Raw genomic sequence first — 14,822 nt, 5'->3', positions numbered from 1 at the left:
GCTTGCTTGAATGGGCAGACAGACCAAACCCTTCTGACCCAGACGTGGGCGCAACACGACAGAAAAGGCGAAAACAGTCAGAGCGCCCCTCGCGCATTAACTGAGATCCAATTCCATTCCTTCTCTTTCTGTGGCATTTTTCCTTTCTTCCTTTAAAGAGTAAGATGAATACTTAATCTAATCTATACCCTCATGTCCGATCCTTTTCAGTTCATGTCGGAAAATTTTCTTCTAAAGGCTGATTCAACTGTATTGGTTGATTCAATAGCTGCTCCTTCGAAAAAATTGCCTATTATGGAAAGGTAGTCTTCAGACTCCCAGAGATTTGAATGCCCTAAGATTGGATTCATCCTCATATGGAATTGGGTGAGGGATTATCTGAAACCAGAGCAAGAACCTAAAAAGAAAAAGAAGAAAGGCGCATCTCAATAACAACAAGTTGAAAAACTTTGCAGAAACAATGGACCACAAAAATTCTCTCTCTAAAAAATCTCTCTCTAATTTTTCACTTTCAAATGCTTCATCTTCCTCACTTCCGGCCGGCGATGGGGAGACTGCCGGCGAGGCTCCGGCGGACTGCAAAGGTGATGGAACAGTGACCGGCCGGCGAAAGAAGGACAACCCGACGAAGGGAAAACCCAGCTGCGCGTGTAGAAGACGAGAGGTCGGGGGACTTGCGACGACGGATGAAACGGCCATTTTTCCGCCGGATGATGGTAGCCAAAGTGTTCCTTGTGGCTTAGATGAGCTTTCGACGGAGAAAGGTGGGAGTTTGGGAGCTGAAACCGCGATTTCAGATCCGACCGTTGGAGGCGACGCGAGCTTGAAAGGCATCAATGGCAGATCGTCGTCTTCTTCGTTCAATCTGGACGAGTTCCTGAATCTGGCCAACCGCATCATTGACCATGGAGATGAGGCAGCCATGGCTGCTCTGAACGAGCTTAAAACCCGATGGCAAATGCATTTTGGAGACGACGCCAAGCTGCGGCAAACGAAGACGGTGGAGCGCGGCCGTAATCGACCAGTGTCCGGAGGCCTTCGCAAGGCTTTGCGCTGCCTTATCCCACCAGATCCAGAGCTAACAACGGTCAAAAATGGTGGTAAGGCACCGGCGACGCTCCAGCTTCCCGCGACGGTGATTGTTCGTGTTCCAACGATGGCGACTGGCGGAAATGGTGATTTCTCTTGTCGTCCGGCCATTCTTGGTGCTCGGAAAGCTGCTGGGAACGAGTCCACATCTGCTAGAGCCCCTGGCGCGCTTTTCCGGCAGTTTGGTGAGTGGACGGAGCCTTCGCCGGCGACCGGTGACGTGTGCCGGAAAGCGGACGTGGACGCCTTTGTGGACACGACTGGAGTTGATGTGGCGGCGGAAGTTGATGACAAGGATGGTGAGGTGGAAAAAGAGAGTAGGGCTGATGTCATCCATGATGCTAGGGCTGATGTCATCCATGATGCTAGGGCTGATGTCACTAATTTTATGGGGGAAAAAAACAGCAACTTGAAGGAAAAATTGACAGCAGTTCCCTTGTTTATTGGGAACATTCCGCTTCACACTAGTTCTAATGGGATTGTTAATGATAAAATTGCTGATGCATTCAACAATTCGTCCAGGAAAATGCTATCTTTCGTTGCCCCAATGAAGCAAAATGGGGAGGTTATAGTTCGCCCTTCACTTCATACGGTGCGTGACGGAGCCAAACGATGGAAATCTACGGTAGTGGGATACTTTATGGGTAAGCGGCCGTACTATCACCACTTAAAGGAGTTTACCCATTCGATTGGCCGGCGCTACGAGAGGTCACAGCAACTGCTAATGGCTTCTTTTTCTTCCAATTTAAAACGGAAATCGATATGGAGGAGGTCATAGAAGGGGGGCCATGGCTATTTCAGGGCCAACCAATTGTGCTGCAAAAGTGGGAACCGGGTATGGCTATGAGAAAGTTGAAGCATATACGCCTGTCTGGATAAAACAGCGACACCTTCCATTGGAATTCTGGACGACGGAAGGACTGAGTACTGTGGCTAGCGGTGTGGGTAAGCCTCTATACCCTGACGCGATAACGAGGGCATGCACGAGACTGGATTTCGCTCGTGTATGTGTGATGATTGATGTTACCCAGAAATTGGAAAAATATATTATCATAATGACGCCAGATGAAGATGGTGGAGAAACCCCATGCAAGGTTGATATCGAGTATGAATGGCTTCCCCCTAAATGCACAGGATGCATGGCGTTGGGTCACTCGGAGAAGGAGTGTTCGTTGACCAAACCTCATAAACAGACAAAGCCTCCGGTGAAAGTGTATGTACCAAAAGCCAATGTACCCCTTCCACCAGCCCCTGAGGAGAGAGAAAAGAAACATAAGACCGTGGTTGTGGTGGAGGATAAAGTGAAAGGAGATGAAGGTACAAAACAGAATAAACGCTACACCTCATCGCAGAAAGAGAAGGGTAAGGAAGTGGTTACTTTTAATCCCTTTGATGCTCTGAATTCACTGGACGACGCAAAAGAGAATACTAGGGGTCCTTACACATGCAGCCCCTCTAGTAGTGATCCATGTTGAATCTCGCGGTGTGGAATGTCCAGGGGCTGAATAAGAGAGACCATCAGCTCGCATTAAAGGACCTTATCTCGGAATACAGGTTAGATTTTATGGGCATCTTAGAAACTCGTGTGCGTATTAACAACGTCATGCATATTCAGTCTTTTTTGCTTCCTCATTGGAAATGCTTTGTTGATTATGCAACTATGGGTAACCGTATTTGGGTAGCGTGGGATGATAATGTTGTGGACATTCATATTCTTGATTTGGGGAACCAATTTATGCACTGTCGTGTCACTCATAGGGCAGATAGTGAATCCCTCATAATCACTATTATTTTATGGTGCCTCTGAGATGATTGATCGCAGAAGTTTATGGAATACCTTGGAAATTTTAGCTCGAGAGCACTCGGATGAGCCCTGGCTGGTGGGGGGGACTTCAACGCGGTCCGAGAAATGAATGAGGTGTGTGGAGCTTCTGGGGATATAACGATGGCCATGGAAGAATTCAATGTTGGTATTCAGGAGGCCAAGCTAATACCCTTGCCTATGCAGGGGGAATGGTATACTTGGCACAATTGCAGCACAAACACGCGGAGTCTATGGAAGAGATTGGATCGAATCCTTATTAATGATAGATGGCTTGCGAGGTTCCCTTCCTCATGTTATCATTGCCTTTTACCGCGGACTTCTGACCACTCGCCGCTTCTACTGCATGGGGACAGGCAAAATCAAATAGGAGGTATGTTTCGATTTGACAACTACCTAACACACTCACCTGAATTTACCCCCAGTGTGCAGAATATCTGGCAGAATACAATCGTTGGGGTGCCTATGTTTGCGGTAACATGTAAACTTAAAGCATTGAAGCCGGTCTTCAGAGAGCAAAGGAGGAAGAAGGGGGATTTGACTCTAAACGTTCAATTAGCTAAAGGCTTTCTAGATGAGGCACAACAGCTGGTGAGTTCAGATAGACAGAATGAGGCCTTTCTACTATTATGCAAAAGCGGCAAAACTGGAACAAATCATGCTGCAACAGCGAGCCAAGATGCAGTGGATGAAGGGGGGTGACCAATGCTCCCGAATTTTCTTTCGTAAAATTGCCAAGAGAAGGGTGGCAAGGAGGATACTGCAGATTAATGATGACAACGGGACCATCCACACTGAACTAGAAGAGATTATCAATGAATTTGTCTGTTACCTAGTGATCCATGTTGAATGCAGCAATATGGAATGTTCGTGGCCTGAACAAACGAGACCATCAGATGGCAGTCAAAGACATTGCTGAGTTCAGGTTACAATTCCTTGGTCTCCTTGAAACTCGTTTCGCGACCTCAGTGAAGTATGTGGCACATCAGGGGATATCCGAACAGCTATGGAAGAATTTAATGCAGCCATTCAGAATACAGGATTACTACCACTACCCATGCAAGGAGAGTGGTACACATGGCACAACCACAGTGCGACACCCCTGAACCTCTGGAAAAGACTGGACCGCATGTTGATAAATGATAGATGGATAGCACGGTTCCCTAACGCATTCTACTCGGTCCTTACACCACGCACCTCAGACCACTCACCGATGAATATATGGCAACATAACATTATGGGTACGCCTATGTATGCCGTGACACGCAAACTCAAAGCTTTGAAACCAATTTTCCGAGAGCAAAGGAGGAATAAGGGGGATCTCTCGCACAATGTCCAAATGGCAAAAGGGTTTCTTGAAGCAGCACAACTACTTGTAACCTCAACACGGCGAGATGAGCTATACATTCAACTAGAACACTGCTGTCGACTCGTACTGGCCAAAGCAACAAAATTGGAACAGATTATGCTACAACAACGAGCGAAAATGCAGTGGATGAATGGAGGTGATCAGTGCTCCCGAGTGTTCTTTCGAAAGATTGCCCAACGAAGATCAGCAAGAAGGATCTTCCAGATCAACGATGACCAGGGATCCACTCACACTGATCCAGAAGAAGTTATTAATGAGTTTGTCACATATTACCAAAACCTACTAGGGGGAGACAGACGACGAACAGGTGTTGATATTCGAACTCTTAGACCGTGGGCTAGGCACATTTTGAGTAATGAGGAATCTACCACTTTACTGTTACCGTTCACACCAGTAGATGTCAAACAGGCGGTTTTTGACATTGATGAGGACAAGGCCCCAGGCCCGGACGGATACTCATCGGTCTTCTTTAAAGCAGCATGGCCTATAGTTGGACAGGAGGTGACTTCGGCAGTACTGGACTTCTTTAGTACAGGCCGACTTCTGAAGCAGATAAATACTACACTTTTGGCGCTCATACCAAAAGTACATTCCCCTATGACGGTTAGTGATTCTCGACCCATAGCATGCTGTAATGTGATTTATAAGATCATTGCAAAGCTCATTGTCCAAAGGTTGAGTGTGATAATGGACAAACTGATCAGCCCATGCCAAGCGGCATTTGTGCCGGGACGAAGCATTGGAGATAACATCATGCTAGCACAGGAACTCTTTATGGGATATAACCAGACTCGTCTACATCCTAGATGTGCTCTGAAAGTCGACATTCGAAAGGCATATGACACAGTGGATTGGGATTTCTTAATAGCAGCCATGGAGATGTTTGGGTTCCCTAGTACTTCTGTGAAGTGGATTGAGGAGTGTGTGTCAACATCTTCATTCTCTGTTGGACTAAATGGGAAGCCCCATGGATTCTTTCGAGGAGCCAGAGGACTGCGGCAGGGTGACCCTTTATCACCCTACCTATTTGTGCTTGTGATGGAAGTTCTGCACCTGGGTTTCCTGCAGTTGATTGATCAGGAGGAGATATTTTCCTATCATTGGAAATGCGAGGTAGCCAGGATATTTCAGTTGGGGTTTGCTGATGATGTGATATTATTTTGCCGTGCTGATATGGACTCTCTAAGAATCTTTAAAGCAGGTTTGGATCGTTTTGCCGAATGGTCGGGTCTTAGACTGAACGTACAGAAAAGCCACTTGATTATATCACGCTCAGCGCAAGCATTGCGTGAGGAGATGTTGGCACTTCTCGGATTTCAGGAAGGGGTTCTTCCAATGAGGTATCTGGGGCTACCACTTATATCGTCTCGACTAACTATTGCAGATTGCCGTCCACTATTACTGAAGATTGACAAACGGATCGCTGGATGGGAAGGTACCACTATATCCTATGCTGGTAGAGTACAAATTATTAAATCTGTACTTATATCACTGAGTATTTACTGGGCATCGGCATTTATATTACCAAAGAAAGTTATTAATGAAATTGAGAAAAGGTTGCGAGCTTTCTTGTGGAAGGGAACGACGAATAGTGGATATGCCAAGGTTGCGTGGAAAGATATATGCCGACCTAAGGAGGAGGGAGGACTTAGATTCAAGGATATCAGTACCTTGAACCGTGCATTGATGACAAAAAAACTATGTGATGTCATTAGATGCGACAGGACATCGATTTGGGTTGAGTGGCTGTACCAGGGACGCCTACAACATACCTCTATATGGACGATTACAGACCATGGCGGCTCATGGGGATGGAGGAAAATCCTTCGATTACGGATGTTTCTCCGAACCATGGTAGACTACCAAATTGGAGATGGGAGGAATTTCTTCTTGTGGCAGGATCCATGGCACCACCTTGGCCCTCTTTGCGACACTTTCCCACGAGGACCGAGGATTCTTGGACTAGATGAGTCATCCAGACTAAGCACGGTGATTCATGAAGGAGTATGGCATTGGCCCATTATCACGGATATTGAGTGTTTGGAGATCACACATGTACTACCCACTATTTTTGGAGGGGAAGACCGTATAATTTGGAAATTTGAGAATGATCGACCAATAGCACAGGCTATCTTTGAGTTATTTGACCCACCAGGACCGAACGTAGGCTGGTCTTCACTACTTTCGGGATCACTCAAAATCCCACGCCACATATTTATTCTATGGCTTGCCATCCAAGAAAAGATGGCTACGACTGATAAACCATGGCTTGCTACCTTGGCCCATGTATCCTATGCAATGAATGACTGACAGAGACACATGCACATTTATTCTTCCAATGCAGATTTAGTCGAAGATGTGTCATGGAAATTCGAAGAACGATACGGTTCTTATGGCCCAATAGAGAGTGGAAGGATGACATTACATGGGCTTCACAGAGATGGAGGGGTAAACACATAATCAACATGTCTTATAGAGCACTCCTTGCAACATGTGTATACCACATTTGGAAGGAAAGAAACCTGAGACGATTCGATCACACCGAGAGGACGCCTACTACCATAGCATTACTGATCATTGACGACATTAGACAGCGAATCCATAGCATCTCACTCGCTAGATCAGTCAGTACACGTGCTTTATTTCGATTATGGCGAATCCCTTGGCCTGTCGAGGGATAAACCATTTGGGGACCATATTGTTGTACTGTACCATTTTTACTCAATGAAACTTACTTTTACCAAAAAAAAAAAAGAATTTGTCTGTTACTATCAAAATCTCTTGGGCGGTAACAGACGTCAGATTACGCTAGATATTGGCTTTCTCAGACCGTGGGCAAGACATATTCTTTCTAATGAAGAGGCTGGCCATCTGATATTGGCGTTTACACCAGATGACGTGAAGCAAGCAGTATTTAACATTGCAGATGACAAGGCCCCGGGACCTGATGGATACTCATCAAGATTCTTTAAAGCAGCCTGGCCAGTGGTGGGACAGGAAGTTACAAAGGCGGTACTAGAATTCATTAGTACCGGTAAACTACTCAAACAAGTCAACTCCACACTTTTGGCACTTATCCCAAAGGTACACACTCCTATGACTGTTGGTGATTTTAGGCCAATTTCATGCTGTAATGTGTTATACAAAATTATTGCGAAATTACTTGTCCAGCGGTTGAGTGTGGTTCTGGACAAGATAATTAGTCCCTGTCAGGGAGCGTTTATCCCAGGGCGTAGCATTGGGGACAACATTTTGTTGGCACAGGAACTGCTCACGGGATACAACCAGGTGAGGCTTCCACCTCGTTGTACCCTAAAAGTCGACATCAGGAAGGCATATGATACTGTAGAGTGGGATTTCCAACTTGCGGTCTTGCAATTTTTTGGATTCCCCCAAACGTTCACCAGGTGGATTGAGGAGTGTGTAACGACGGCGGCATTTTCGATTGGTCTTAATGGAAACCCTCACGGTTTCTTTGCAGGAGCACGTGGATTAAGACAGGGAGACCCTCTATCGCCCTTTCTTTTTGTTCTCGTTATGGAAGTCTTGCATTTGGGATTAATGCAACTTATTGAGCAGGATTTGCAATTCTCTTATCACTGGAAATGTGAGCCGGCCAAAGTCTTCCAGTTGGGTTTCGCAGACGATCTATTGCTTTTCTGTAGAGCTGACTTGAATTCACTCAGGATCCTCAAGAGGGGCTTGGACCGATTTGCAGAATGGTCGGGACTTCGGCTGAATGTACAAAAAAGTCATGTCATTATCTCTCGATGGGCACAAGGTTGGAAGGATCAGATTTTAACAATTATGGGCTTCCAAGAGGGCCAACTACCAATGAGGTACTTGGGTCTCCCTCTACTGTCTTCTAGATTGTCTATATCCGATTGTCAACCACTTCTATTGAAAATTGATGCTCGCATTAATGTCTGGGAAGGAATTTCATTATCATATGCTGGACGTATACAAATCATTAAATCTGTACTTTCAGCAATGAGCATTTATTGGGCGTCTGCATTCATCTTACCGAAGGCTATTATTAAACAAATTGAGAAACGGCTCAGAACTTTTCTTTGGAAAGGCACTTCTACGTCGGGATACACCAAGGTAGCGTGGAAGGATGTGTGTAAACCAATTAAAGAAGGAGGCCAAGGAATTAAGGATATCGGTATCCTTAACCGCTCATTAATAGCAAACAAGTTATGTGATGTTATTAGATGTGACCGAACATCTACATGGGTTGAATGGTTAAAGCAGACACGATTGCACAACACTTCAATTTGGACAATTAATGAGAAGGGAGGATCATGGGGATGGCGGAAATTGCTCCGACTTCGCAGCTCTATACTACCTATGACAGAGTTTCTTATTGGAGAGGGGAGGTCATTCTACTTGTGGAAGGACCCGTGGCACCACTTGGGCCCACTTATTGCTAGATTCCCAAGGGGACCGAGCCTCCTAGGACTTGATGAATCCGCCAAACTACAAGTTTTCATTAATGAGGGGCAATGGCAGTGGCCCTTCATTACCGATTTGGAATGTATGGAGATTATTTACATGTTACCCCAGATTCATGGAGGGGATGACAGGATCAACTGGCGGTTTTCAGAGGGACGGCCCACTACACAATCCCTATATAGACTTTTCTGTCCACCTGGACCGAAAGTAGGATGGTTTTCACTACTTTCGGGTTCTTTGAAGATTCCCCGTCATAACTTCATTCTTTGGTTAGCAATTCAGGAGAAGCTACCGACAACTGGTAAACCATGGATGACGCATCTGGGGGGATGTATTCTCTGTGACGAGGGTGCAGCGGAGACACACACTCACATGTTCTTCCGATGTCGATATAGCAGAGGATGCCTTGCAGGTATACGACATCATATCCGATTTGCTTGGCCCAATCGTGAGTGGACAAGAGACGTGGAATGGGCATCGAGGAAGTGGAGGGGGAAGCATATTGTTAATGTTGCTTATCGAGCATTACTTGGTGCGTGCATATACCATATATGGCGAGAGAGGAATTTGAGACGATTTGAGCACACCCATCGGCCGGAAGCTGTATTAGCTACTTGCATCATAGAAGACGTTAGACAGAGGATAATTAGTATTAATCTTTCCAGTTCTATTAGTACATGTGCACTCTATAGACTTTGGCGTATCCCTTGGTCTGTTGGGGGTACCACCATTTGATTGTTGTACTTTGTACTTTTTACCTATTTTTTATTAATGAAACTTACATTTCCCCAAAAAGGCGCATCTCGCTAAGCCAACATCGTCTGCTCCTTAGAAATGGATCCGAAAAGTGCCACAGTTGTCTATAAAAAATAGAAATATCCACTCGTGCGAAGAAGAAAGAATCTCGTCGGCCTAAGGACTCTTTGAATTCGTATTCAATTCGCATCGAGAAAGAAAAAGGGATGAAATAGACTCAAGAGGGATGTTCCGTTTTTCTTTCCCAGGACTAGAAAGATTGTCCCATGTGAATATGTTGCTCTAAACAACAATTTTTTCTCGCCTAGATCTGATGGATTGAACTTTAAAAAATCCTCCTTTTCTAACTGTTCTGGCTAAGGAAGGGGTAAGTGATGGAACTGAACTAGCTTATTTGTTGTCTAGCCAACTAACCAGCTATTGATCTATATGGACGGCAAGAAAATAGCCGCTTGAAAAGGGACATGGACTACTGAATAACAGAGACTTTTTCTTATCCCTTGTCTATAAAGGGTACTGGCACGAAGACAGAAGCACTCGAACGTGATGAACTTTTTGATCTAGAATTTCCCATTTGAAAGGATCCTTCCTCCTTACCTGTAAGTAAGCACAATGGTGCAAGGATGCTAAAGGACTTACCCCGAAAGAAGACGGAGTTACTCTCTAGAAAGCAACTGGCCTGGCTAGAACAGAACTCGGCTGAAAAGAAACTGGCTTGATCACGGGATTTGACTTCCTGCTTGCTTAATAATCCTGCTTTCTAACTGGCCTGTAACCCCACCTAGGTAACCTATCACTCCAACTTACAGGGCTTACCTTCAAACAGAAAGTGTAACGACCTAGAAGGAAACTGGTCTAGAAAAAAACTATTAGTTAGCTTTTTAGTAAGCAAAAAATAAGGCAAATAGAAGAAAGACAGCAACCTTCTTAGCCTTCCCTGATCTTTCTTTCCAGGTCGATCCAGTTCTCTCAGAAAGAATGGAGATGAACATCAGGACAGAAACTGTAACAGCGAATATATGCTATTTAAACTGAAAAAGAGTTCACAACTACTTACTGCAACACACTGCTCAATGCTGATAGACATCATAAAAACTTGGATTTGGAATAGAAATGGAATAAGAGGATTGGTATGAGAACTTCTTTTATATCGTAGTATGCTTGAATAGCGAAGTACGGCAAAGCTTTTTGATTATTTCTTTACGATCTATCATACAAAATGAAAAAGAGGTTCAAATAGATATAGTTTGTGTAATGTAGTAGACTCCCTACTACCAAGAGTCGGGAGGAACCAACGAGCAATGTATATGGCTTTGTTTAACTGATCAGGACATTGGTTAACTTGCTTGGGAGATTGAAACCGATCGTCGGCAACTAAAAAGGTAGCGAGCCGTTAGCGCAACGGCATCGCGCTAGCGCGCTCATCCCTTGCTTGTTCCCTTCAAACTATTCTTCTTCGATACCGCTTCATGGAATATCCTCTCTTATAGATCTTATGGAGAAATCCAGTATCGGTCAACTGTAGGAAATTGGGCTATTACTGCTTTCAACCACCTTATCTTATTTGCAGGTTCGAATAGGTACCTGACAATGAACTTGGACCCCAACAAGTAGTGCCTCCAAGTTCGTAGGCAATGCACCACCGCGGTCATCTCCTTCTCTTGAACTGTATAGCGGCGCTCGGTATCATTCAGCTTGCGGCTCTCAGGATGGCTTTCTTGCATCAACACTCCACCAATGGAAAAATCGGGCAGTGTGTACCTCGTATGCCTTGGTGTAATCCGGAAGAGCTAACACTGGTTCTTCCATCACCGCTCGTTTTCAACCTCGAATGCATCTTGGCATCTAGCATCCCAAACCCAAGCTCTATTCTTCTTCAACAAATCTGTGAGCGGGGTTGCCATGGAAGAATAGCCTTTGATAAATCTCCTATAGTAGTTCACAAGGCCAAGGAAAGAACGCTGCTCGGACACCTTCCTTGGTGGCTCTCAATCTTGAATGGCTTGAACCTTGGACTTATCCATACTCCGCTTACCTCCCCCCCACAATGTGCCCCAAGAACATGACTTCATGTTGTGCAAAAGCACACTTCTCCTTCTTCACGTACAATTCGTTCTCCTTAAGTACTTGGAAAACTTGTCTCCGGTGCTTTTTGTACCTCTAAAGTCTTACTATACACCACAATATCATCCAAGTAACTACGAAAAACTTGTCCAAGAAAGGCTGGAATACCCGGTTCATAAGAGTGCAAAATGTGGCAGGGGCATTGGTGAGTCCGAATAAGAACTCAAAGGAGCCATACCTTGTTACACATGTGGTCTTCGGCCCATCTCCTTCGGCAATCCTTACTTGATAGTACCCCGATCTCAAGTCAAGCTTCCTAAACATGCTAGCTTCCCCAAGTTGATCAAACAACTCCGCAATCGAGGGAATGGGATACTTGTTCTTCACTCTTATCTTGATCCTATAGTTTTCACAGCTAAAGCAATAGCAACTCATGAACGAAGTGCTCGACCATTGAAAACAACTTTAGGATTAGCAGGGCTAAGTAAAAAGAGCTTATTTATTCGTCGATGAAAAGCCTTAACTTCAAAAAGGAATAGAACCGGACGCTTTGATGGTAGTAAAGTCAGTCTAAGTCCATTTGTAAAGACAGACAGATTCTTCGTATCGCCGCTTTATATAAGCTCCAGTTTGCAATAGAGGGAGACTGTGAAACTCAATACAGAATAGAAAGTTGTTCCAGGAGAAGGTGAATCGGGCAAATAGGGCTAAGGCGCATTTGTTAGAGTCAGGCAAAACACAGCACTGAAGTTAAGACAGCGAGAGACAAAGCAGCTAACTTTATTAGTGTTTAATTGCTTTTCAAGGGTATTGACATAGTCCCCTATTAGGGACTCTTCAATCTCGTTGGATGTTGAAATAGCATAAAAAACCTCTTCTAGCTTTATCAGTCCTTACTAAACGTTCTAACGAGAGGCAATTTGGGTCATGACTTTCAGGTTCAGTTGGTTCCGTAAGGCTGTTTCAACCATTCCTCTTAAGCGCAAGGGACGAGAGTTGCTCGAGCGTCAGCGAGAGGGTGTATTTATACAGCTGTTCTAAGGTAAAGAGGTCTCCCGAACCATGCTGTAGTAAGCGATTTCATAATCATAATGGGCATTGGAACCTTCCTCCTAGCCGCAGAATGGCTGGACAGTGTCTAATGCAAGAGATTGCCCGAATGAACTCCCTGTTGAAGACAGGATCGTTTGTTCTCTAAGCCCAGATGGAAACTCCAAAACAGCCTGGAACCTCCACCTCATCTGGCAGACCTATCCTAAGGTCTACTATGCAGGCACACACATCGTTCGGAACTACCAATAAGAGGAAAAACTCTTGCACGCTCTTCTTTAACCAACCTCAACAGAGTAGAACTCAACTACCCTTGCAGACAACTAAGAACAGATCAAGGACCATTGGTGTATAGGCCGTAAAAGCCAAAGACCGATCTACTTCCCGATGGCGAATAGTTGGCCTTTTCTGCCTCCCTCAATGGACTAGCCTAGTAGCCCTTCGGAGTATCCCGGATCGGCACTCAATATCATACCCAATGAAAACCAAACCTTCTTTTCCTTTCTAGAGAGATAGGCAATAAAGAGAAATCGTTTGCCCTAATGATGACATCGGCTATTGGAGTGACGCCGAGGCAGAGGGAAAATGGATCTGTGCTTGAGTCAACTCATCCGGATTCTGAGCGTTCTTCGGACCATAGAAAAAACTCAACTCTATTCTCGCGGAGCTTTAGCTTAGAGTTTAGCACCGCGGGCGGAGCATAAGGCTTCCAATCGCTCTCTGTCTATTCCCGTGACAGTGAGACGCACTTCTTTTTGTATGGATCTTATTAGCGAAAAGGCACTTTTTCCTTCTTTCTATTTCAGGAGGGAATTGAAAACATCTTTCACTTGAAAGCGATTGATCTCGATTGAGTTGACAAGTCATCGCCAGCTTTTAGTATTTCTAAAAAATGCAATGATCTATTCCACCAGCCAAGCATAGATAAAAGATATACGTGCTTCTCCTTCATAAAAGAGCGCTCCGACCATCAAGCGGGCAAGTGCTGGGCTTGGTAGGTTCAAGTGAACCTTTAGGCAGAGAACTGGATTAGCTTAGAGTGAAGTTTACCGTAGTAGAAAAGCGGTCGGTGGAACCGCTACAGAAATGGGTGATTTTCCATTCGACTTGGGAATTCCATCTCTGGCTCGTGGGTTTAGCCCATGATGTTTCCTTTCTCAGCTATTTATCACTGGTAGCGCAGTCCCGCGCACATAGGCTATTTGCGATCGAAGTTGAATAGTTCCTATGAAGATGCGTAATCCCATCCCATTGTCGTCCTTCTTCTTCTTGCATTTATTTTCATTGTAAACTGAGATCAAACTGTGGCTTAGGTTGGACCGTTCCCTAAATTATTCACTTCCTCACAACCTTCTCCCTTCGAGTCTTTTTCCTGAAAACAATTCCTTCTTCGCATCTCTCAAGTGAGAAGGATTTGGTCTCATCTCTTCCTAGAAAGCCTAAACCCTCACTCTTCCAAGCGGACATCAATCCCGGACAAAAAAATAGTGGTAAGTAAGAAGAAGACCGGTTAGGATCACACTAGTCCTGGCTGGCCTATTATGAACCCCTCAGAACAACCAAAAAAGAGGCTTGCAGGTCTAGTCGCATACCCCTATCGTCTTATTGTTCTATTCGTTGCAGTGATAAACTCATTGAATACTTAAATATGGTTTAGTCACACCCTTCAAGAGTGTACATTTTGAATAGCAAACAGAGCATTCTGATTCCATTCCTGAAAACAATTCTATCACACACGGCGAATCGAGTTCAAAGAACTCTCCCCACAGCTTATTCGTGCAAAGATCCAGCATTCCTTCACTTATCATATAGAATAACGATCGACAAGTCCAGAGTGTGCACCAACGAGAGATTGAAGTACGCTTGCAAGACTCTCCGAATAGCAGCATTCTTCTCTACTATGTGATTATATGAGAAGTCAGTCTCAAGACTGTCCCGGCACAGAAGGCATTTCATACGGCTGTTCAGGCTAGCAACAGATTCTCCGGTAAGATAGATTCAGTCAGTTCCGGCTGGCATTCAATCAAGAAAGAAAAGAAATATAAAAAACTAAAAAAAATGGAGGCAAAAAATTCTCTCTCTAAAAATTCTCTCTCTAAAAATTCTCTCTCTAGCTTTTCACTTGCAAATGCTTCTTCTTCCTCACTCCCGGCCGGCGACGGGGAGACCGCCGGCGAAGCTCCGGCGGACAGTGACGGTGACGGAACAGTGGTTGGC

General features: G+C 44.8%; 1 pseudogene; it reads left to right on the top strand.

The window, feature by feature from the left end:
* Positions 1-3,034: 3,034 nt before the first annotated feature.
* On the top strand, positions 3,035-14,511 carry LOC148787424 (uncharacterized; annotated as a pseudogene).
* The last annotated feature ends 311 nt before the right edge of the window (positions 14,512-14,822 follow it).

This window comes from Sesamum indicum, linkage group LG7 (genome assembly GCF_026168435.1).
Source record: "Sesamum indicum cultivar Baizhima isolate 11 linkage group LG7, ASM2616843v1, whole genome shotgun sequence".
Classification (NCBI taxonomy): Eukaryota; Viridiplantae; Streptophyta; class Magnoliopsida; order Lamiales; family Pedaliaceae; genus Sesamum; species Sesamum indicum.
Note: the sequence above shows the minus strand (reverse complement) of the source record. Positions and strands in the feature narration are given on the sequence as shown.